The sequence below is a fragment of the Ascaphus truei genome, unplaced genomic scaffold (assembly GCF_040206685.1).
Source record: "Ascaphus truei isolate aAscTru1 unplaced genomic scaffold, aAscTru1.hap1 HAP1_SCAFFOLD_340, whole genome shotgun sequence".
Lineage (NCBI taxonomy): Eukaryota > Metazoa > Chordata > Amphibia > Anura > Ascaphidae > Ascaphus > Ascaphus truei.
Window position 1 is genome coordinate 5,733 of NW_027456399.1, and position 23,047 is coordinate 28,779.

The 23,047-nt window shown below is 51.9% G+C and overlaps 1 protein-coding gene across 1 annotated transcript in view; it reads left to right on the forward strand.

Moving 5' to 3' along the window:
- The first annotated feature begins 19,399 nt into the window (after positions 1–19,399).
- TTBK1 (tau tubulin kinase 1) overlaps positions 19,400–23,047 on the forward strand; it is a 358,558-nt gene continuing 354,910 nt past the window's right edge. Inside the window, exon 1 of the mRNA XM_075583603.1 lies at positions 19,400–19,582. The gene's annotated coding sequence lies outside the window, so the exon portion shown is untranslated. The remainder of the gene's footprint in view (positions 19,583–23,047) is intronic.

Genomic DNA, 23,047 nt, shown 5'->3' on the forward strand with positions numbered 1-23,047 from the left:
ACAGACACCCTCCATCCATTGAACGATGTATATCCAGACAGACACCCTCCATCCATTGAACGATGTATATCCAGACAGACACCCTCCATCCATTGAACGATGTATATCCAGACAGACACCCTCCATCCATTGAACGATGTATATCCAGACAGACACCCTCCATCCATTGAACGATGTATATCCAGACAGACACCCTCCATCCATTGAACGATGTATATCCAGACAGACACCCTCCATCCATTGAACGATGTATATCCAGACAGACACCCTCCATCCATTGAACGATGTATATCCAGACAGACACCCTCCATCCATTGAACGATGTATATCCAGACAGACACCCTCCATCCATTGAACGATGTATATCCAGACAGACACCCTCCATCCATTGAACGATGTGTATCCAGACAGACACCCTCCATCCATTGAACGATGTGTATCCAGACAGACACCCTCCATCCATTGAACGATGTGTATCCAGACAGACACCCTCCATCCATTGAACGATGTGTATCCAGACAGACACCCTCCATCCATTGAACGATGTATATCCAGACAGACACCCTCCATCCATTGAACGATGTATATCCAGACAGACACCCTCCATCCATTGAACGATGTGTATCCAGACAGACACCCTCCATCCATTGAACGATGTGTATCCAGACAGACACCCTCCATCCATTGAACGATGTGTATCCAGACAGACACCCTCCATCCATTGAACGATGTATATCCAGACAGACACCCTCCATCCATTGAACGATGTATATCCAGACAGACACCCTCCATCCATTGAACGATGTATATCCAGACAGACACCCTCCATCCATTGAACGATGTATATCCAGACAGACACCCTCTATCCATTGAACGATGTATATCCAGACAGACACCCTCCATCCATTGAACGATGTATATCCAGACAGACACCCTCCATCCATTGAACGATGTATATCCAGACAGACACCCTCCATCCATTGAACGATGTGTATCCAGACAGACACCCTCCATCCATTGAACGATGTGTATCCAGACAGACACCCTCCATCCATTGAACGATGTATATCCAGACAGACACCCTCCATCCATTGACCGATGTATATCCAGACAGACACCCTCCATCCATTGACCGATGTATATCCAGACAGACACCCTCCATCCATTGACCGATGTATATCCAGACAGACACCCTCCATCCATTGAACGATGTATATCCAGACAGACACCCTCCATCCATTGAACGATGTATATCCAGACAGACACCCTCCATCCATTGACCGATGTGTATCCAGACAGACACCCTCCATCCATTGAACGATGTATATCCAGACAGACACCCTCCATCCATTGAACGATGTATATCCAGACAGACACCCTCCATCCATTGAACGATGTGTATCCAGACAGACACCCTCCATCCATTGAACGATGTGTATCCAGACAGACACCCTCCATCCATTGAACGATGTATATCCAGACAGACACCCTCCATCCATTGAACGATGTATATCCAGACAGACACCCTCCATCCATTGAACGATGTATATCCAGACAGACACCCTCCATCCATTGAACGATGTATATCCAGACAGACACCCTCCATCCATTGAACGATGTATATCCAGACAGACACCCTCCATCCATTGAACGATGTATATCCAGACAGACACCCTCCATCCATTGAACGATGTATATCCAGACAGACACCCTCCATCCATTGAACGATGTATATCCAGACAGACACCCTCCATCCATTGAACGATGTGTATCCAGACAGACACCCTCCATCCATTGAACGATGTGTATCCAGACAGACACCCTCCATCCATTGAACGATGTGTATCCAGACAGACACCCTCCATCCATTGAACGATGTGTATCCAGACAGACACCCTCCATCCATTGAACGATGTATATCCAGACAGACACCCTCCATCCATTGAACGATGTATATCCAGACAGACACCCTCCATCCATTGAACGATGTGTATCCAGACAGACACCCTCCATCCATTGAACGATGTGTATCCAGACAGACACCCTCCATCCATTGAACGATGTGTATCCAGACAGACACCCTCCATCCATTGAACGATGTATATCCAGACAGACACCCTCCATCCATTGAACGATGTATATCCAGACAGACACCCTCCATCCATTGAACGATGTATATCCAGACAGACACCCTCCATCCATTGAACGATGTATATCCAGACAGACACCCTCTATCCATTGAACGATGTATATCCAGACAGACACCCTCCATCCATTGAACGATGTATATCCAGACAGACACCCTCCATCCATTGAACGATGTATATCCAGACAGACACCCTCCATCCATTGAACGATGTGTATCCAGACAGACACCCTCCATCCATTGAACGATGTGTATCCAGACAGACACCCTCCATCCATTGAACGATGTATATCCAGACAGACACCCTCCATCCATTGACCGATGTATATCCAGACAGACACCCTCCATCCATTGACCGATGTATATCCAGACAGACACCCTCCATCCATTGAACGATGTATATCCAGACAGACACCCTCCATCCATTGACCGATGTATATCCAGACAGACACCCTCCATCCATTGACCGATGTATATCCAGACAGACACCCTCCATCCATTGAACTATGTGTATCCAGACAGACACCCTCCATCCATTGTACGATGTGTATCCAGACAGACACCCTCCATCCATTGAACTATGTGTATCCAGACAGACACCCTCCATCCATTGAATGATGTATATCCAGACAGACACCCTCCATCCATTGAACGATGTATATCCAGACAGACACCCTCCATCCATTGAACGATGTATATCCAGACAGACACCCTCCATCCATTGAACGATGTATATCCAGACAGACACCCTCCATCCATTGAACGATGTATATCCAGACAGACACCCTCCATCCATTGAACGATGTATATCCAGACAGACACCCTCCATCCATTGAACGATGTATATCCAGACAGACACCCTCCATCCATTGAACGATGTATATCCAGACAGACACCCTCCATCCATTGAACGATGTATATCCAGACAGACACCCTCCATCCATTGAACGATGTATATCCAGACAGACACCCTCCATCCATTGAACGATGTATATCCAGACAGACACCCTCCATCCATTGAACGATGTGTATCCAGACAGACACCCTCCATCCATTGAACGATGTGTATCCAGACAGACACCCTCCATCCATTGAACGATGTGTATCCAGACAGACACCCTCCATCCATTGAACGATGTGTATCCAGACAGACACCCTCCATCCATTGAACGATGTATATCCAGACAGACACCCTCCATCCATTGAACGATGTATATCCAGACAGACACCCTCCATCCATTGAACGATGTATATCCAGACAGACACCCTCCATCCATTGAACGATGTGTATCCAGACAGACACCCTCCATCCATTGAACGATGTGTATCCAGACAGACACCCTCCATCCATTGAACGATGTATATCCAGACAGACACCCTCCATCCGTTGAACGATGTATATCCAGACAGACACCCTCCATCCATTGAACGATGTATATCCAGACAGACACCCTCCATCCATTGAACGATGTATATCCAGACAGACACCCTCTATCCATTGAACGATGTATATCCAGACAGACACCCTCCATCCATTGAACGATGTATATCCAGACAGACACCCTCCATCCATTGAACGATGTATATCCAGACAGACACCCTCCATCCATTGAACGATGTGTATCCAGACAGACACCCTCCATCCATTGAACGATGTGTATCCAGACAGACACCCTCCATCCATTGAACGATGTATATCCAGACAGACACCCTCCATCCATTGACCGATGTATATCCAGACAGACACCCTCCATCCATTGACCGATGTATATCCAGACAGACACCCTCCATCCATTGACCGATGTATATCCAGACAGACACCCTCCATCCATTGAACGATGTATATCCAGACAGACACCCTCCATCCATTGAACGATGTATATCCAGACAGACACCCTCCATCCATTGACCGATGTGTATCCAGACAGACACCCTCCATCCATTGAACGATGTATATCCAGACAGACACCCTCCATCCATTGAACGATGTATATCCAGACAGACACCCTCCATCCATTGAACGATGTGTATCCAGACAGACACCCTCCATCCATTGAACGATGTGTATCCAGACAGACACCCTCCATCCATTGAACGATGTATATCCAGACAGACACCCTCCATCCATTGAACGATGTATATCCAGACAGACACCCTCCATCCATTGAACGATGTATATCCAGACAGACACCCTCCATCCATTGACCGATGTATATCCAGACAGACACCCTCCATCCATTGAACGATGTGTATCCAGACAGACACCCTCCATCCATTGAACGATGTATATCCAGACAGACACCCTCCATCCATTGACCGATGTATATCCAGACAGACACCCTCCATCCATTGAACGATGTATATCCAGACAGACACCCTCCATCCATTGAACGATGTGTATCCAGACAGACACCCTCCATCCATTGAACGATGTATATCCAGACAGACACCCTCCATCCATTGACCGATGTATATCCAGACAGACACCCTCCATCCATTGAACGATGTATATCCAGACAGACACCCTCCATCCATTGACCGATGTATATCCAGACAGACACCCTCCATCCATTGAACGATGTGTATCCAGACAGACACCCTCCATCCATTGAACGATGTATATCCAGACAGACACCCTCCATCCATTGACCGATGTATATCCAGACAGACACCCTCCATCCATTGAACGATGTATATCCAGACAGACACCCTCCATCCATTGAACGATGTGTATCCAGACAGACACCCTCCATCCATTGAACGATGTATATCCAGACAGACACCCTCCATCCATTGACCGATGTATATCCAGACAGACACCCTCCATCCATTGAACGATGTATATCCAGACAGACACCCTCCATCCATTGACCGATGTATATCCAGACAGACACCCTCCATCCATTGAACGATGTGTATCCAGACAGACACCCTCCATCCATTGAACGATGTATATCCAGACAGACACCCTCCATCCATTGAACGATGTGTATCCAGACAGACACCCTCCATCCATTGAACGATGTATATCCAGACAGACACCCTCCATCCATTGACCGATGTATATCCAGACAGACACCCTCCATCCATTGAACGATGTATATCCAGACAGACACCCTCCATCCATTGACCGATGTATATCCAGACAGACACCCTCCATCCATTGAACGATGTGTATCCAGACAGACACCCTCCATCCATTGAACGATGTGTATCCAGACAGACACCCTCCATCCATTGAACGATGTATATCCAGACAGACACCCTCCATCCATTGAACGATGTATATCCAGACAGACACCCTCCATCCATTGACCGATGTGTATCCAGACAGACACCCTCCATCCATTGAACGATGTATATCCAGACAGACACCCTCCATCCATTGAACGATGTATATCCAGACAGACACCCTCCATCCATTGAACGATGTGTATCCAGACAGACACCCTCCATCCATTGAACGATGTGTATCCAGACAGACACCCTCCATCCATTGAACGATGTATATCCAGACAGACACCCTCCATCCATTGAACGATGTATATCCAGACAGACACCCTCCATCCATTGAACGATGTATATCCAGACAGACACCCTCCATCCATTGACCGATGTATATCCAGACAGACACCCTCCATCCATTGAACGATGTGTATCCAGACAGACACCCTCCATCCATTGAACGATGTATATCCAGACAGACACCCTCCATCCATTGACCGATGTATATCCAGACAGACACCCTCCATCCATTGAACGATGTATATCCAGACAGACACCCTCCATCCATTGAACGATGTGTATCCAGACAGACACCCTCCATCCATTGAACGATGTATATCCAGACAGACACCCTCCATCCATTGACCGATGTATATCCAGACAGACACCCTCCATCCATTGAACGATGTATATCCAGACAGACACCCTCCATCCATTGACCGATGTATATCCAGACAGACACCCTCCATCCATTGAACGATGTGTATCCAGACAGACACCCTCCATCCATTGACCGATGTGTATCCAGACAGACACCCTCCATCCATTGAACGATGTATATCCAGACAGACACCCTCCATCCATTGACCGATGTATATCCAGACAGACACCCTCCATCCATTGAACGATGTATATCCAGACAGACACCCTCCATCCATTGAACGATGTATATCCAGACAGACACCCTCCAGCCATTGTTCTCTGGGGTCTAGAGGGCTCCAGGTATACAGGATAATATGGGTCATTGTTACTTAGTAGGATCCGTTTGGACTTTTTAGGCGGATCCGCCAGGGTAGTACATTTCTACACACCCCATTCCCCTTGGGGACCCCTCCCCTTCTGTATAACACCAAGCCCAGGTTTACCAAGGCCACTCACCCACACATTTCTGTTTGTGGGACCCATCTTGCCAGCCTATATCACACAGACTGATGGTCTGTGTAACGGGTCCAGTGTAACGGGTCCAGTGTAACGGGTCCAGTGTAACGGGTCCAGTGTAACGGGTCCAGTGTAACGGGTCCAGTGTAACGGGTCCAGTGTAACGGGTCTGTGTAACGGGTCCAGTGTAACGGGTCCAGTGTAACGGGTCCAGTGTAACGGGTCCAGTGTAACGGGTCCAGTGTAACGGGTCCAGTGTAACGGGTCTGTGTAACGGGTCCAGTGTAACGGGTCCAGTGTAACGGGTCCAGTGTAACGGGTCCAGTGTAACGGGTCCAGTGTAACGGGTCTGTGTAACGGGTCCAGTGTAACGGGTCCAGTGTAACGGGTCCAGTGTAACGGGTCCAGTGTAACGGGTCCAGTGTAACGGGTCCAGTGTAACGGGTCCAGTGTAACGGGTCCAGTGTAACGGGTCTGTGTAACGGGTCCAGTGTAACGGGTCCAGTGTAACGGGTCCAGTGTAACGGGTCCAGTGTAACGGTTTATTGACCTTTTTAGGCTTACATGACAACACATTATCTCTTTACCTGTCACCCCTCACTGGTACCCCTCACTGGTACCCCTCACTGGTACCCCTCACTGGTACCCCTCACTGGTACCATCTCTGCATCATGGATTCTGTGCGCATTCGTGTACAAACCTACCGACCACAGGTTAATATTTTCAAGTGTATGTATTAGGTTACTTATTAGTGTATACAGCACCTATCAGGGCTCCTTAGCATCAGTTTATTTGCGGCAAGAGTTCTCTTCCTAGCCCCCCCCCCACTCCCGCTCTTCCCTGCCCCCCCCCACCCCCGCTCTTCCCTGCCCCCCCTACCCCCGCTGTTCCCTGCCCCAAACCCGCTCTTCCCTGCCCCCCCCGCTCTTCCCTGCCCCACCCCCGCTCTTCCCTGCCCCCCGCTCTTCCCTGCCCCCCCCACCCCCGCTCTTCCCTGCCCCCCCCGCTCTACCCTGCCCCCCCCACCCCCGCTCTTCCCTGCCCCCCCCACCCCCGCTCTTCCCTGCCCCAACCCCGCTCTTCCCTGCCCCCCCCGCTCTTCCCTGCCCCCCTGCTCTTCCCTGCCCCCCCCACCCCCACCCCCGCTCTTCCCTGCCCCCCCACCCCCGCTCTTCCCTGCCCACCCCCCACCCCCGCTCTTCCCTGCCCCCCCACACCCCCGCTTGGTGCGATGTTTACCTCCCGCTGCTCCCTCCACTGGGTTCTGGGGGTTTGGGCATATACCGGGGGACCCTGGAATGTGATTTCCCCCTGCCCGATCTTAGGCCGCGCTTATAATGACCGGCGACGCGACATCTCACCAAAACAAATACATAGAATCCGTTGCATGCGCTTATAGTAAGCGCGATGGAGTGATGGAGCGACGAAGCTACAAAAAATTTGGAAGCCATTGCAATTTGATTTTGGGAGAGACAGTCGCCACATGTGACTGTCTCTACACCAATCACAGAGCGCCTACTGCACTCTGCCCGCCCCCTTCGTGACGTCACTGGCCTTGTCACCAGCAACATCGCTCCAAACGAAAGTGCAACTTTTGCCAGTGGTAACAGGTGATGTCATCGGTCGCGTCGCCGGCACTATAAACATGGCCTGACTGTTCAGGTCCGTGCTGAAGCAGGGAGATCTGGCAATGAGCCGCCTACTGCTTCCTAGGGAGGATTTTGTGCGGTGGTCTGTGTCTTCATGTCTCCAGGAATCTGGTAGGATTCCTGGGTACATGTTTCGGGGTAACCAGCAAGTCTGGCCCCCCTCTACCCAAACACACCCTGACAACACTTTGCCGTAAAATTCTCCCGGAAACTCACACCCTGCGAATCTCCGCTGGTTAGCACTCCTGGAATCTGTGAATCTCCGCTGGTTGGCACTCCTGGAATCTGTGAATCTCCGCTGGTTGGCACTCCTGGAATCTGTGAATCTCCGCTGGTTGGCACTCCTGGAATCTATGAATCTCCGCTGGTTGGCACTCCTGGAATCTGTGAATCTCCGCTGGTTGGCACTCCTGGAATCTGTGAATCTCCGCTGGTTGGCACTCCTGGAATCTGTGAATCTCCGCTGGTTGGCACTCCTGGAATCTGTGAATCTCCGCTGGTTGGCACTCCTGGAATCTGTGAATCTCCGCTGGTTGGCACTCCTGGAATCTGTGAATCTCCGCTGGTTGGCACTCCTGGAATCTGTGAATCTCCGCTGGTTGGCACTCCTGGAATCTGTGAATCTCCGCTGGTTAGCACTCCTGGAATCTGTGAATCTCCGCTGGTTGGCACTCCTGGAATCTGTGAATCTCCGCTGGTTAGCACTCCTGGAATCTGTGAATCTCCGCTGGTTAGCACACTTGGAATCTGTGAATCTCCGCTGGTTAGCACTCCTGGAGTCTGTGAATCTCCGCTGGTTAGCACTCCTGGAATCTGTGAATCTCCGCTGGTTGGCACTCCTTGAATCTGTGAATCGCCGCTGGCTGGCACTCCTGGAATCTGTGAATCTCCGCTGGTTAGCACTCCTGGAATCTGTGAATCTCCGCTGGTTAGCACTCCTGGAACCTGTGAATCTCCGCTGGTTGGCACTCCTGGAATCTGTGAATCTCCGCTGGTTGGCACTCCTGGAATCTGTGAATCTCCGCTGGTTGGCACTCCTGGAATCTGCGAATCTCCGCGGGTTGGCACTCCTGGAATCTGTGAATCTCCGCTGGTTAGCACTCCTGGAATCTGTGAATCTCCGCTGGTTGGCACTCCTGGACTCTGTGAATCTCCGCTGGTTGGCACTCCTGGAACCTGTGAATCTCCGCTGGTTAGTACTCCTGGAATCTGTGAATCTTCGCTGGTTGGCACTCCTGGAATCTGTGAATCTCCGCTGGTTGGCACTCCTGGAATCTGTGAATCTCCGCTGGTTAGCACTCCTGGAATCTGTGAATCTCCGCTGGTTGGCACTCCTGGAATCTGTGAATCTCCGCTGGTTGGCACTCCTGGAATCTGTGAATCTCCGCTGGTTGGCACTCCTGGAATCTGTGAATCTCCGCTGGTTGGCACTCCTGGAATCTGTGAATCTCCGCTGGTTAGCACTCCTGGAATCTGTGAATCTCTGCTGGTTAGCACTCCTGGAATCTGTGAATCTCCGCTGGTTGGCACTCCTGGAATCTGTGAATCTCCGCTGGTTGGCACTCCTGGAATGTGTGAATCTCCGCTGGTTGGCACTCCTGGAGTCTGCGAATCTCCGCTGGTTAGCACTCCTGGAATCTGTGAATCTCCGCTGGTTAGCACTCCTGGAATCTGTGAATCTCCGCTGGTTAGCACTCCTGGAATATGTGAATCTCCGCTGGTTAGCACTCCTGGAAACTGTGAATCTCCGCTGGTTGGCACTCCTGGAATCTGTGAATCTCTGCTGGTTGGCACTCCTGGAATCTGTGAATCTCCGCTGGTTGGCACTCCTGGAATCTGTGAATCTCCGCTGGTTGGCACTCCTGGAATCTGCGGAACTCCGCTGGTTGGCACTCCTGGAATCTGTGAATCTCCGCTGGTTGGCACTCCTGGAATCTGTGAATCTCCGCTGGTTGGCACTCCTGGAATCTGTGAATCTCCGCTGGTTGGCACTCCTGGAATCTGTGAATCTCTGCTGGTTGGCACTCCTGGAATCTGTGAATCTCCGCTGGTTCGTGACGTCACTGGCCTTGTCACCAGCAACATCGCTCCAAACGAAAGTGCAACTTTTGCCAGTGGTAACAGGTGATGTCATCGGTCGCGTCGCCGGCACTATAAACATGGCCTGACTGTTCAGGTCCGTGCTGAAGCAGGGAGATCTGGCAATGAGCCGCCTACTGCTTCCTAGGGAGGATTTTGTGCGGTGGTCTGTGTCTTCATGTCTCCAGGAATCTGGTAGGATTCCTGGGTACATGTTTCGGGGTAACCAGCAAGTCTGGCCCCCCTCTACCCAAACACACCCTGACAACACTTTGCCGTAAAATCCTCCCGGAAACTCACACCCTGCGAATCTCCGCTGGTTAGCACTCCTGGAATCTGTGAATCTCCGCTGGTTAGCACTCCTGGAATCTGTGAATCTCCGCTGGTTGGCACTCCTGGAATCTGTGAATCTCTGCTGGTTAGCACTCCTGGAATCTGTGAATCTCTGCTGGTTGGCACTCCTGGAATCTATGAATCTCCGCTGGTTGGCACTCCTGGAATCTGTGAATCTCCGCTGGTTGGCACTCCTGGAATCTGTGAATCTCCGCTGGTTGGCACTCCTGGAATCTGTGAATCTCCGCTGGTTAGCACTCCTTGAATCTGCGAATCTCCGCTGGTTGGCACTCCTGGAATCTGCGAATCTCCGCTGGTTAGCACTCCTGGAATCTGCGAATCTCCGCTGGTTGGCACTCCTGGAATCTGTGAATCTCCGCTGGTTAGCAATCCTGGAATCTGTGAATCTCTGCTGGTTGGCACTCCTGGAATCTGCGAATCTCCGCTGGTTAGCACTCCTGGAATCTGCGAATCTCCGCTGGTTAGCACTCCTGGAATCTGTGAATCTCCGCTGGTTGGCACTCCTGGAATCTGTGAATCTCCACTGGTTGGCACTCCTGGAATCTGTGAATCTCTGCTGGTTGGCACTCCTGGAATCTGTGAATCTCCGCTGGTTGGCACTCCTGGAATCTATGAATCTCCGCTGGTTAGCACACTTGGAATCTGTGAATCTCTGCTGGTTGGCACTCCTGGAATCTGTGAATCTCCGCTGGTTAGCACTCCTGGAATCTGTGAATCTCCGCTGGTTGGCACTCCTGGAATCTGTGAATCTCCGCTGGTTAGCACTCCTGGACTCTGTGAATCTCCGCTGGTTGGCACTCCTGGAATCTGTGAATCTCCACTGGTTAGCACTCCTGGAATCTGTGAATCTCCGCTGGTTGGCACTCCTGGAATCTGTGAATCTCCGCTGGTTGGCACTCCTGGAATCTGTGAATCTCCGCAGGTTGGCACTCCTGGAATCTGTGAATTTCCACTGGTTGGCACTCCTGGAATCTGTGAATCTCCGCTGGCTAGCACTCCTGGAATCTGTGAATCTCCGCTGGTTGGCACTCCTGGAATCTGTGAATCTCCGCTGGTTAGCACTCCTGGAATCTGTGAATCTCCACTGGTTGGCACTCCTGGAATCTGTGAATCTCCGCTGGTTGGCACTCCTGGAATCTGTGAATCTCCGCTGGTTGGCACTCCTGGAATCTGTGAATCTCCGCTGGTTGGCACTCCTGGAATCTGTGAATCTCCGCTGGTTAGCACTCCTGGAATCTGCGAATCTCCGCTGGTTGGCACTCCTGGAATCTGCGAATCTCCGCTGGTTGGCACTCCTGGAATCTGCGAATCTCCGCTGGTTAGCACTCCTGGAATCTGCGAATCTCCGCTGGTTGGCACTCCTGGAATCTGTGAATCTCCGCTGGTTAGCAATCCTGGAATCTGTGAATCTCCGCTGGTTGGCACTCCTGGAATCTGTGAATCTCCGCTGGTTGGCACTCCTGGAATCTGTGAATCTCCGCTGGTTAGCACTCCTGGAATCTGTGAATCTCCGCTGGTTGGCACTCCTGGAATCTGTGAATCTCCGCTGGTTGGCACTCCTGGAATCTATGAATCTCCGCTGGTTGGCACTCCTGGAATCTGTGAATCTCCGCTGGTTGGCACTCCTGGAATCTGTGAATCTCCGCTGGTTAGCACTCCTGGAATCTGTGAATCTCCGCTGGTTGGCACTCCTGGAATCTGCGAATCTCCGCTGGTTGGCACTCCTGGAATCTGTGAATCTCCGCTGGTTGGCACTCCTGGAATCTGTGAATCTCCGCTGGTTGGCACTCCTGGAATCTGTGAATCTCCGCTGGTTGGCACTCCTGGAATCTGTGAATCTCCGCTGGTTAGCACTCCTGGAATCTGTGAATCTCTGCTGGTTAGCACTCCTGGAATCTGTGAATCTCCGCTGGTTGGCACTCCTGGAATGTGTGAATCTCCGCTGGTTGGCACTCCTGGAATGTGTGAATCTCCGCTGGTTGGCACTCCTGGAGTCTGCGAATCTCCGCTGGTTAGCACTCCTGGAATCTGTGAATCTCCGCTGGTTAGCACTCCTGGAATCTGTGAATCTCCGCTGGTTGGCACTCCTGGAAACTGTGAATCTCCGCTGGTTGGCACTCCTGGAATCTGTGAATCTCTGCTGGTTGGCACTCCTGGAATCTGTGAATCTCCGCTGGTTGGCACTCCTGGAATCTGTGAATCTCCGCTGGTTGGCACTCCTGGAATCTGCGGAACTCCGCTGGTTGGCACTCCTGGAATCTGTGAATCTCCGCTGGTTGGCACTCCTGGAATCTGTGAATCTCCGCTGGTTGGCACTCCTGGAATCTGTGAATCTCCGCTGGTTGGCACTCCTGGAATCTGTGAATCTCTGCTGGTTGGCACTCCTGAAATCTGTGAATCTCCGCTGGTTGGCACTCCTGGAATCTGTGAATCTCTGCTGGTTGGCACTCCTGGAATCTGTGAATCTCCGCTGGTTGGCACTCCTGGAATCTGTGAATCTCCGCTGGTTGGCACTCCTGGAATCTGTGAATCTCTGCTGGTTGGCACTCCTGGAATCTGTGAATCTCCGCTGGTTGGCACTCCTGGAATCTGTGAATCTCCGCTGGTTGGCACTCCTGGAATCTGTGAATCTCTGCTGGTTGGCACTCCTGGAATCTGTGAATCTCCGCTGGTTGGCACTCCTGGAATCTATGAATCTCCGCTGGTTAGCACACTTGGAATCTGTGAATCTCTGCTGGTTAGCACTCCTGGAATCTGTGAATTTCCGCTGGTTAGCACTCCTGGAATCTGTGAATCTCCGCTGGTTAGCACTCCTGGAATCTGTGAATCTCCGCTGGTTGGCACTCCTGGAATCTGTGAATCTCTGCTGGTTGGCACTCCTGGAATCTGTGAATCTCCGCTGGTTGGCACTCCTGGAATCTGTGAATCTCCGCTGGTTGGCACTCCTGGAATCTGTGAATCTCCGCTGGTTGGCACTCCTGGAATCTGAGAATCTCCGCTGGTTGGCACTCCTGGAATCTGCGAATCTCCGCTGGTTAGCACTCCTGGAATCTGTGAATCTCCGCTGGTTGGCACTCCTGGAATCTGTGAATCTCCGCTGGTTGGCACTCCTGGAATCTGTGAATCTCCGCTGGTTAGCACTCCTGGAATCTGTGAATCTCCGCTGGTTGGCACTCCTGGAATCTGTGAATCTCCGCTGGTTGGCACTCCTGGAATCTGTGAATCTCCGCTGGTTAGCACTCCTGGAATCTGTGAATCTCCGCTGGTTGGCACTCCTGGAATCTGTGAATCTCCGCTGGTTGGCACTCCTGGAATCTGTGAATCTCCGCTGGTTGGCACTCCTGGAATCTGTGAATCTCCGCTGGTTGGCACTCCTGGAATCTGTGAATCTCCGCTGGTTGGCACTCCTGGAATCTGTGAATCTCCGCAGGTTGGCACTCCTGGAATCTGTGAATCTCCGCTGGTTGGCACTCCTGGAATCTGTGAATCTCCGCTGGTTGGCACTCCTGGAATCTGTGAATCTCCGCTGGTTGGCACTCCTGGACTCTGTGAATCTCCGCTGGTTGGCACTCCTGGAATCTGTGAATCTCCACTGGTTAGCACTCCTGGAATCTGTGAATCTCCGCTGGTTGGCACTCCTGGAATCTGTGAATCTCCGCTGGTTAGCACTCCTGGAATCTGTGAATCTCCGCTGGTTGGCACTCCCGGAATCTGTGAATCTCCGCTGGTTGGCACTCCTGGAATCTGTGAATCTCCGCTGGTTGGCACTCCTGGAATCTGTGAATCTCCGCTGGCTGGCACTCCTGGAATCTGTGAATCTCCGCTGGTTGGCACTCCTGGAATCTGTGAATCTCCGCTGGTTGGCAGTCCTGGAATCTGTGAATCTCCGCTGGTTGGCACTCCTGGAATCTGTGAATCTCCGCTGGTTGGCACTCCTGGAATCTGCGAATCTCCGCTGGTTGGCACTCCTGGAATCTGTGAATCTCCGCTGGTTGGCACTCCTGGAATCTGCGAATCTCCGCTGGTTGGCACTCCTGGAATCTGTGAATCTCCGCTGGTTGGCACTCCTGGAATCTGTGAATCTCCGCTGGTTAGCACTCCTGGAATCTGCGAATCTCCGCTGGTTGGCACTCCTGGAATCTGTGAATCTCCGCTGGTTGGCACTCCTGGAATCTGTGAATCTCCGCTGGTTGGCACTCCTGGAATCTGTGAATCTCCGCTGGTTGGCACTCCTGGAATCTGTGAATCTCCGCTGGTTGGCACTCCTGGAATCTGTGAATCTCCGCTGGTTGGCACTCCTGGAATCTGTGAATCTCCGCTGGTTAGCACTCCTGGAATCGGTGAATCTCCGCTGGTTGGCACTCCTGGAATCTGTGAATCTCCGCTGGTTGGCACTCCTGGAATCTGTGAATCTCCGCTGGTTGGCACTCCTGGAATCTGTGAATCTCCGCTGGTTGGCACTCCTGGAATCTGTGAATCTCCGCAGGTTGGCACTCCTGGAATCTGTGAATTTCCACTGGTTGGCACTCCTGGAATCTGTGAATCTCCGCTGGCTAGCACTCCTGGAATCTGTGAATCTCCGCTGGTTGGCACTCCTGGAATCTGTGAATCTCCGCTGGTTGGCACTCCTGGAATCTGTGAATCTCCGCTGGTTGGCACTCCTGGAATCTGTGAATCTCCGCTGGTTAGCACTCCTGGAATCTGTGAATCTCCACTGGTTGGCACTCCTGGAATCTGTGAATCTCCGCTGGTTGGCACTCCTGGAATCTGTGAATCTCCGCTGGTTAGCACTCCTGGAATCTGTGAATCTCCGCTGGTTAGCACTCCTGGAATCTGTGAATCTCCACTAGTTAGCACTCCTGGAATCTGTGAATCTCCGCTGGTTGGCACTCCTGGAATCTGTGAATCTCCGCTGGTTAGCACTCCTGGAATCTGTGAATCTCCACTGGTTGGCACTCCTGGAATCTGTGAATCTCCGCTGGTTTGCACTCCTGGAATCTGCGAATCTCTGCTGGTTGGCACTCCTGGAATCTGCGAATCTCCGCTGGTTGGCACTCCTGGAATCTGCGAATCTCCGCGGGTTGGCACTCCTGGAATCTGTGAATCACCGCTGGTTAGCACTCCTGGAATCTGTGAATCTCCGCTGGCTGGCACTCCTGGAATCTGTGAATCTCCGCTGGTTAGCACTCCTGGAATCTGCGAATCTCCGCGGGTTGGCACTCCTGGAATCTGTGAATCTCCGCTGGTTAGCACTCCTGGAATCTGTGAATCTCCGCTGGTTGGCACTCCTGGAATCTGTGAATCTCCGCTGGTTAGCACTCCTGGAATCTGTGAATCTCCGCTGGTTAGCACTCCTGGAATCTGCGAATCTCCGCTGGTTGGCACTCCTGGAATCTGTGAATCTCTGCTGGTTGGCACTCCTGGAATCTGTGAATCTCCGCTGGTTGGCACTCCTGGAATCTGTGAATCTCCGCTGGTTGGCACTCCTGGAATCTGTGAATCTCCGCTGGTTGGCACTCCTGGAATCTGTGAATATCCGCTGGTTGGCACTCCTGGAATCTGTGAATCTCTGCTGGTTGGCACTCCTGGAATCTGTGAATCTCTGCTGGTTGGCACTCCTGGAATCTGTGAATCTCCGCTGGTTGGCACTCCTGGAATATGCGAATCTCCGCTGGTTAGCACTCCTGGAATCTGTGAATCTCCGCTGGTTGGCACTCCTGGAATCTGTGAATCTCCGCTGGTTGGCACTCCTGGAATCTGTGAATCTCCGCTGGTTAGCACTCCTGGAATCTGCGAATCTCTGCTGGTTGGCACTCCTGGAATCTGCGGATCTCCGCTGGTTAGCACTCCTGGAATCTGCGGATCTCCGCTGGTTTGCACTCCTGGAATCTGTGGATCTCCGCTGGTTTGCACTCCTGGAATCTGTGAATCTCCGCTGGTTTGCACTCCTGGAATCTGTGAATCTCCGCTGGTTTGCACTCCTGGAATCTGTGAATCTCCGCTGGTTGGCATTCCTGGAATCTGTGAATCTGCGCTGGTTAGCACTCCTGGAATCTGTGAATCTCCGCTGGTTAGCACTCCTGGAATCTGTGAATCTCCGCTGGTTGGCATTCCTGGATTCTGTGAATCTGCGCTGGTTAGCACTCCTGGAATCTGTGAATCTCCGCTGGTCGGCACTCCTGGAATCTGTGAATCTCCGCTGGTCGGCACTCCTGGAATCTGTGAATCTCCGCTGGTTGGCATTCCTGGAATCTGTGAATCTCCGCTGGTTGGCACTCCTGGAATCTGTGAATCTCCGCTGGTTGGCACTCCTGGAATCTGTGAATCTCCGCTGGTTGGCACTCCTGGAATCTGAGAATCTCCGCTGGTTGGCACTCCTGGAATCTGTGAATCTCCGCTGGTTGGCACTCCTGGAATCTGTGAATCTCCGCTGGTTAGCACTCCTGGAATCTGTGAATCTCCGCTGGTTGGCACTCCTGGAATCTGTGAATCTCCGCTGGTTAGCACTCCTGGAATCTGTGAATCTCCGCTGGTTAGCACTCCTGGAATCTGGGAATCTCCGCTGGTTGGCACTCCTGGAATCTGTGAATCTCCGCTGGTTAGCACTCCTGGAATCTGTGAATCTCCGCTGGTTGGCACTCCTGGAATCTGTGAATCTCCGCGGGTTGGCACTCCTGGAATCTGTGAATCTCCGCTGGTTGGCACTCCTGGAATCTGTGAATCTCCGCTGGTTGGCACTCCTGGAATCTGTGAATCTCCGCTTGTTAGCACTCCTGGAATCTGTGAATCTCCGCTGGTTAGCACTCCTGGAATCTGTGAATCTCCGCTGGTTGGCACTCCTGGAATCTGTGAATCTCCGCTGGTTGGCACTCCTGGAATCTGTGAATCTCCGCTGGTTGGCACTCCTGGAATCTGTGAATCTCCGCTGGTTGGCACTCCTGGAATCTGTGAATCTCCGCTGGTTGGCACTCCTGGAATCTGTGAATCTCCGCTGGTTAGCACTCCTGGAATCTGTGAATCTCCGCTGGTTAGCACTCCTGGAATCTGTGAATCTCCGCTGGTTAGCACTCCTGGAATCTGTGAATCTCCGCTGGTTTGCACTCCTGGAATCTGTGAATCTCCGCTGGTTGGCACTCCTGGAATCTGTGAATCTCCGCTGGTTGGCACTCCTGGAATCTGTGAATCTCCGCTGGTTGGCACTCCTGGAATCTGTGAATCTCCGCTGGTTAGCACTCCTGGAATCTGTGAATCTCCGCTGGTTAGCACTCCTGGAATCTGTGAATCTCCGCTGGTTAGCACTCCTGGAATCTGTGAATCTCCGCTGGCTGGCACTCCTGGAATCTGTGAATCTCCACTGGTTGGCACTCCTGGAATCTGCGGATCTCCACTGGTTGGCACTCCTGGAATCTGTGAATCTCCGCTGGTTGGCACTCCTGGAATCTGTGAATCTCCGCTGGTTAGCACTCCTGGAATCTGTGAATCTCCGATGGTTGGCACTCCTGGAATCTGTGAATCTCCGCTGGTTAGCACTCCTGGAATCTGTGAATCTCCGCTGGTTGGCACTCCTGGAATCTGTGAATCTCCGCTGGTTGGCACTCCTGGAATCTGTGAATCTCCGCTGGTTGGCACTCCTGGAATCTGTGAATCTGCACTAGTTGGCACTCCTGGAATCTGTGAATCTGCACTAGTTGGCACTCCTGGAACAGTAACACACGCATACATCTTTATTGCAATACAGTGCACATGCCAGAACTGGGTTACAGAGCTGACACTTCAAACTTCCCAATATGTCTCAGGGGCACCCAGCCGGGCATAATACCTTTATTATTGGCCTGGGTACCCCCTCACCGTCACAAACATACAGTATCATGTCGGTATTAGATGTTATTACCCGCTGGTACATACACTATCATGTCGATATTACAAGCTATTACCAGTGTGTGTGTGTTACATTGTGTCAGTGTGTGTGTGTTACATTGTGTGTGTGTTACATTGTCAGTGTGTGTGTTACATTGTGTCAGTGTTGTGTTACATTGTGTTAGTGTGTGTGTGTGTATTACATTGTGTCAGTGTTGTGTTACATTGTGTTAGTGTGTTTGTGTGTGTGTGTGTGTGTGTATTACATTGTGTCAGTGTGTGTGTTACATTGTGTCTGTATGTGTGTTACATTGTGTCAGTGTGTGTGTGTTACATTGTGTCAGTGTGTGTGTGTGTGTGTGTGTATGTGTGTGTGTGTGTGTTACATTGTGTGTGTGTGTGTGTGTGTGTATGTGTTACATTGTGTCAGTGTGTGTGTGTTACAGTGTGTCAGTGTGTCAGTGTGTGTGTGTGTGTGTGTGTTACATTGTGTGTGTGTGTGTTACATTGTGTCAGTGTGTCAGTGTGTGTGTGTGTGTGTGTGTGTGTGTGTGTGTGTGTGTGTGTATTACATTGTGTCAGTGTGTGTGTGTGTGTGTGTGTGTGTGTGTGTGTGTTATATTGTGGCAGTGTGTGTGTGTGTGTGTGTGTTACTTTGTGTCAGTGTGTGTGTGTGTGTGTGTGTGTGTGTGTGTGTGTTACATTGTGTCAGAGTGTGTGTGTGTGTGTGTTACATTGTGTCAGTGGGTGTGTTGCAGGCTGTGACGTCAGTGCAGTATCTGGAGTTGCTCGAGGTGCATTGTGGGAGTATCCGGATCCTCTGCAGCATCTGTGAGAGATACCGGGGGGGGGAGGGACCGGAGACACCGGGGGGAGAGATACCGGGGGGGACCGGAGACACCGGGGGGAGGGAGGGAGAGGGGGAAGCGGGAGAGACTGACCGGAGCGGAGGATTTACCGGGAGAGAGAGTTACCGGAGAGTTACCGGAGGCACGGGGTGTGTGCGCCCCCAGCACGGCAGCCCCCCCGCGGGGTGAGATGAGCCCCCGGCCGCTCCCCGCCTCCTGCAGCGGAAGCACCGGAACCCTGCTGAGCCCGAACCCGAGGCAGAGCGGTGAGAACCGGGACCGGGGGGAGAACCAGTGACACCCAGGAACCCAATCAGGAACCCAGAGATACTGAGGGGACCCAGAGATACTGAGGGGAACCCAGAGATACTGAGGGGAACCCAGAGATACTGAGGGGAACCCAGAGATACTGAGGGGAACCAGAGATACTGAGGGAACCCAGAGATACCGAGGGGAACCAGAGATACTGAGGGAATCCAGAGATACTGAGGGGAACCAGAGATACTGAGGGGAACCAGAGATACTGAGGGAATCAGGAACCCAGAGATACTGAGGGAACCCAGAGATACTGAGGGAACCCAGAGATACTGCGGGAACCCAGAGATACTGAGGGGAACCAGAGATACTGAGGGGAACCAGAGATACTGAGGGGAACCCAGAGATACTGAGGGGAACCCAGAGATACTGAGGGGAACCAGAGATACTGAGGGAACCAGAGATACTGAGGGAACCAGAGATACTGAGGGGACCCAGAGATACTGAGGGAACCCAGAGATACTGAGGGGACCCAGAGATACTGAGGGGAACCAGAGATACTGAGGGAACCAGAGATACTGAGGGAACCCAGAGATACTGAGGGGAGCCAGAGATACTGAGGGGAACCCAGAGATACTGAGGGGAACCCAGAGATACTGAGGGGAACCAGAGATACTGAGGGAACCAGAGATACTGAGGGAACCCAGAGATACTGAGGGGACCCAGAGATACTGAGGGGAACCAGAGATACTGAGGGAACCAGAGATACTGAGGGAACCCAGAGATACTGAGGGAACCCAGAGATACTGAGGGGAACCCAGAGATACTGAGGGGAACCCAGAGATACTGAGGGGAACCAGAGATACTGAGGGAACCCAGAGATACTGAGGGGAACCAGAGATACTGAGGGAATCAGGAACCCAGAGATACTGAGGGAACCAGAGATACTGAGGGAATCAGGAACCCAGAGATACTGAGGGAACCCAGAGATACTGAGGGGACCCAGAGATACGGAGGGAACCCAGAGATACTGAGGGAACCCAGAGATACTGAGGGGAACCCAGAGATACTGAGGGAACCCAGAGATACTGAGGGGAACCAGAGATACTGAGGGAACCCAGAGATACTGAGGGAACCCAGAGATACTGAGGGAACCAGAGATACTGAGGGGAACCCAGAGATACTGAGGGGAATAAGAGATACTGAGGGAACCCAGAGATACTGAGGGAACCTGAGATACTGAGGGGAACCCAGAGATACTGAGGGGAACCAGAGATACTGAGGGAACCCAGAGATACTGAGGGGAACCCAGAGATATTGAGGGGAACCAGAGATACTGAGGGAACCCAGAGATACTGAGGGAACCAGAGATACTGAGGGGAACCCAGAGATACTGAGGGGAACCCAGAGATACTGAGGGAATCAGGAACCCAGAGATACTGAGGGAATCAGGAACCCAGAGATACTGAGGGAATCAGGAACCCAGAGATACTGAGGGAACCCAGAGACACTGAGGGAATCAGGAACCCAGAGATACTGAGGGAACCCAGAGACACTGAGGGAATCAGGAACCCAGAGATACTGAGGGAACCCAGAGATACTGAGGGGAACCAGAGATACTGAGGGAATCAGGAACCCAGAGATACTGAGGGAACCCAGAGACACTGAGGGAATCAGGAACCCAGAGACACTGAGGGGACCCAGAGATACTGAGGGAACCCAAAGATACTGAGGGGAACCAGAGATACTGAGGGGAACCCAGAGATACTGAGGGAACCCAGAGACACTGAGGGAATCAGGAACCCAGAGATACTGAGGGAACCCAGAGACACTGAGGGAATCAGGAACCCAGAGATACTGAGGGAACCCAGAGACACTGAGGGAATCAGGAACCCAGAGACACTGAGGGGACCCAGAGATACTGAGGGAACCCAGAGATACTGAGGGGAACCAGAGATACTGAGGGGAACCAGAGATACTGAGGGGAACCAGAGATACTGAGGGGAACCCAGAGATACTGAGGGAACCAGAGATACTGAGGGAATCAGGAACCCAGAGATACTGAGGGGAACCAGAGATACTGAGGGGAACCAGAGATACTGAGGGAACCCAGAGATACTGAGGGAACCAGAGATACTGAGGGAACCCAGAGATACTGAGGGGAACCAGAGATACTGAGGGGAACCAGAGATACTGAGGGGAACCAGAGATTCTGAGGGAACCCAGAGATACTGAGGGAACCCAGAGATACTGAGGGAACCAGAGATACTGAGGGAACCCAGAGATACTGATGGAACCCAGAGATACTGAGGGAATCAGGAACCCAGAGATACTGAGGGAACCCAGAGATACTGAGGGAACCCAGAGATACTGAGGGAACCCAGAGATACTGAGGGAACCCAGAGATACTGAGGGAACCAGAGATACTGAGGGAACCCAGAGATACTGAGGGAACCCAGAGATACTGAGGGAACCCAGAGATACTGAGGGAACCAGAGATACTGAGGGAACCCAGAGATACTGAGGGAATCAGGAACCCAGAGATACTGAGGGAATCAGGAACCCAGAGATACTGAGGGAATCAGGAACCCAGAGATACTGAGGGAACCCAGAGACACTGAGGGAATCAGGAACCCAGAGATACTGAGGGAACCCAGAGACACTGAGGGAATCAGGAACCCAGAGACACTGAGGGGAACCCAGAGACACTGAGGGAATCAGGAACCCAGAGATACTGAGGGAATCAGGAACCCAGAGATACTGAGGGAATCAGGAACCCATAGATACTGAGGGAACCCAGAGTTACTGAGGGAACCCAGAGATATTGAGGGAATCATGAACCCAGAGAAACTGAGGGAACCCAGAGACACTGAGGGAATCAGGAACCCAGAGACACTGAGGGGAACCCAGAGACACTGAGGGAATCAGGAACCCAGAGACACTGAGGGAATCAGGAACCCAGAGATACTGAGGGAATCAGGAACCCATAGATACTGAGGGAATCAGGAACCCAGAGATACTGAGGGAACCCAGAGACACTGAGGGAATCAGGAACCCAGAGACACTGAGGGGAACCCAGAGACACTGAGGGAATCAGGAACCCAGAGATACTGAGGGAATCAGGAACCCAGAGATACTGAGGGAATCAGGAACCCATAGATACTGAGGGAACCCAGAGTTACAGAGGGAACCCAGAGATATTGAGGGAATCATGAACCCAGAGAAACTGAGGGAACCCAGAGACACTGAGGGAATCAGGAACCCAGAGACACTGAGGGGAACCCAGAGACACTGAGGGAATCAGGAACCCAGAGATACTGAGGGAATCAGGAACCCATAGATACTGAGGGAATCAGGAACACAGAGATACTGAGGGAACCCAGAGACACTGAGGGAATCAGGAACCCAGAGACACTGAGGGGAACCCAGAGACACTGAGGGAATCAGGAACCCAGAGATACCGAGGGAATCAGGAA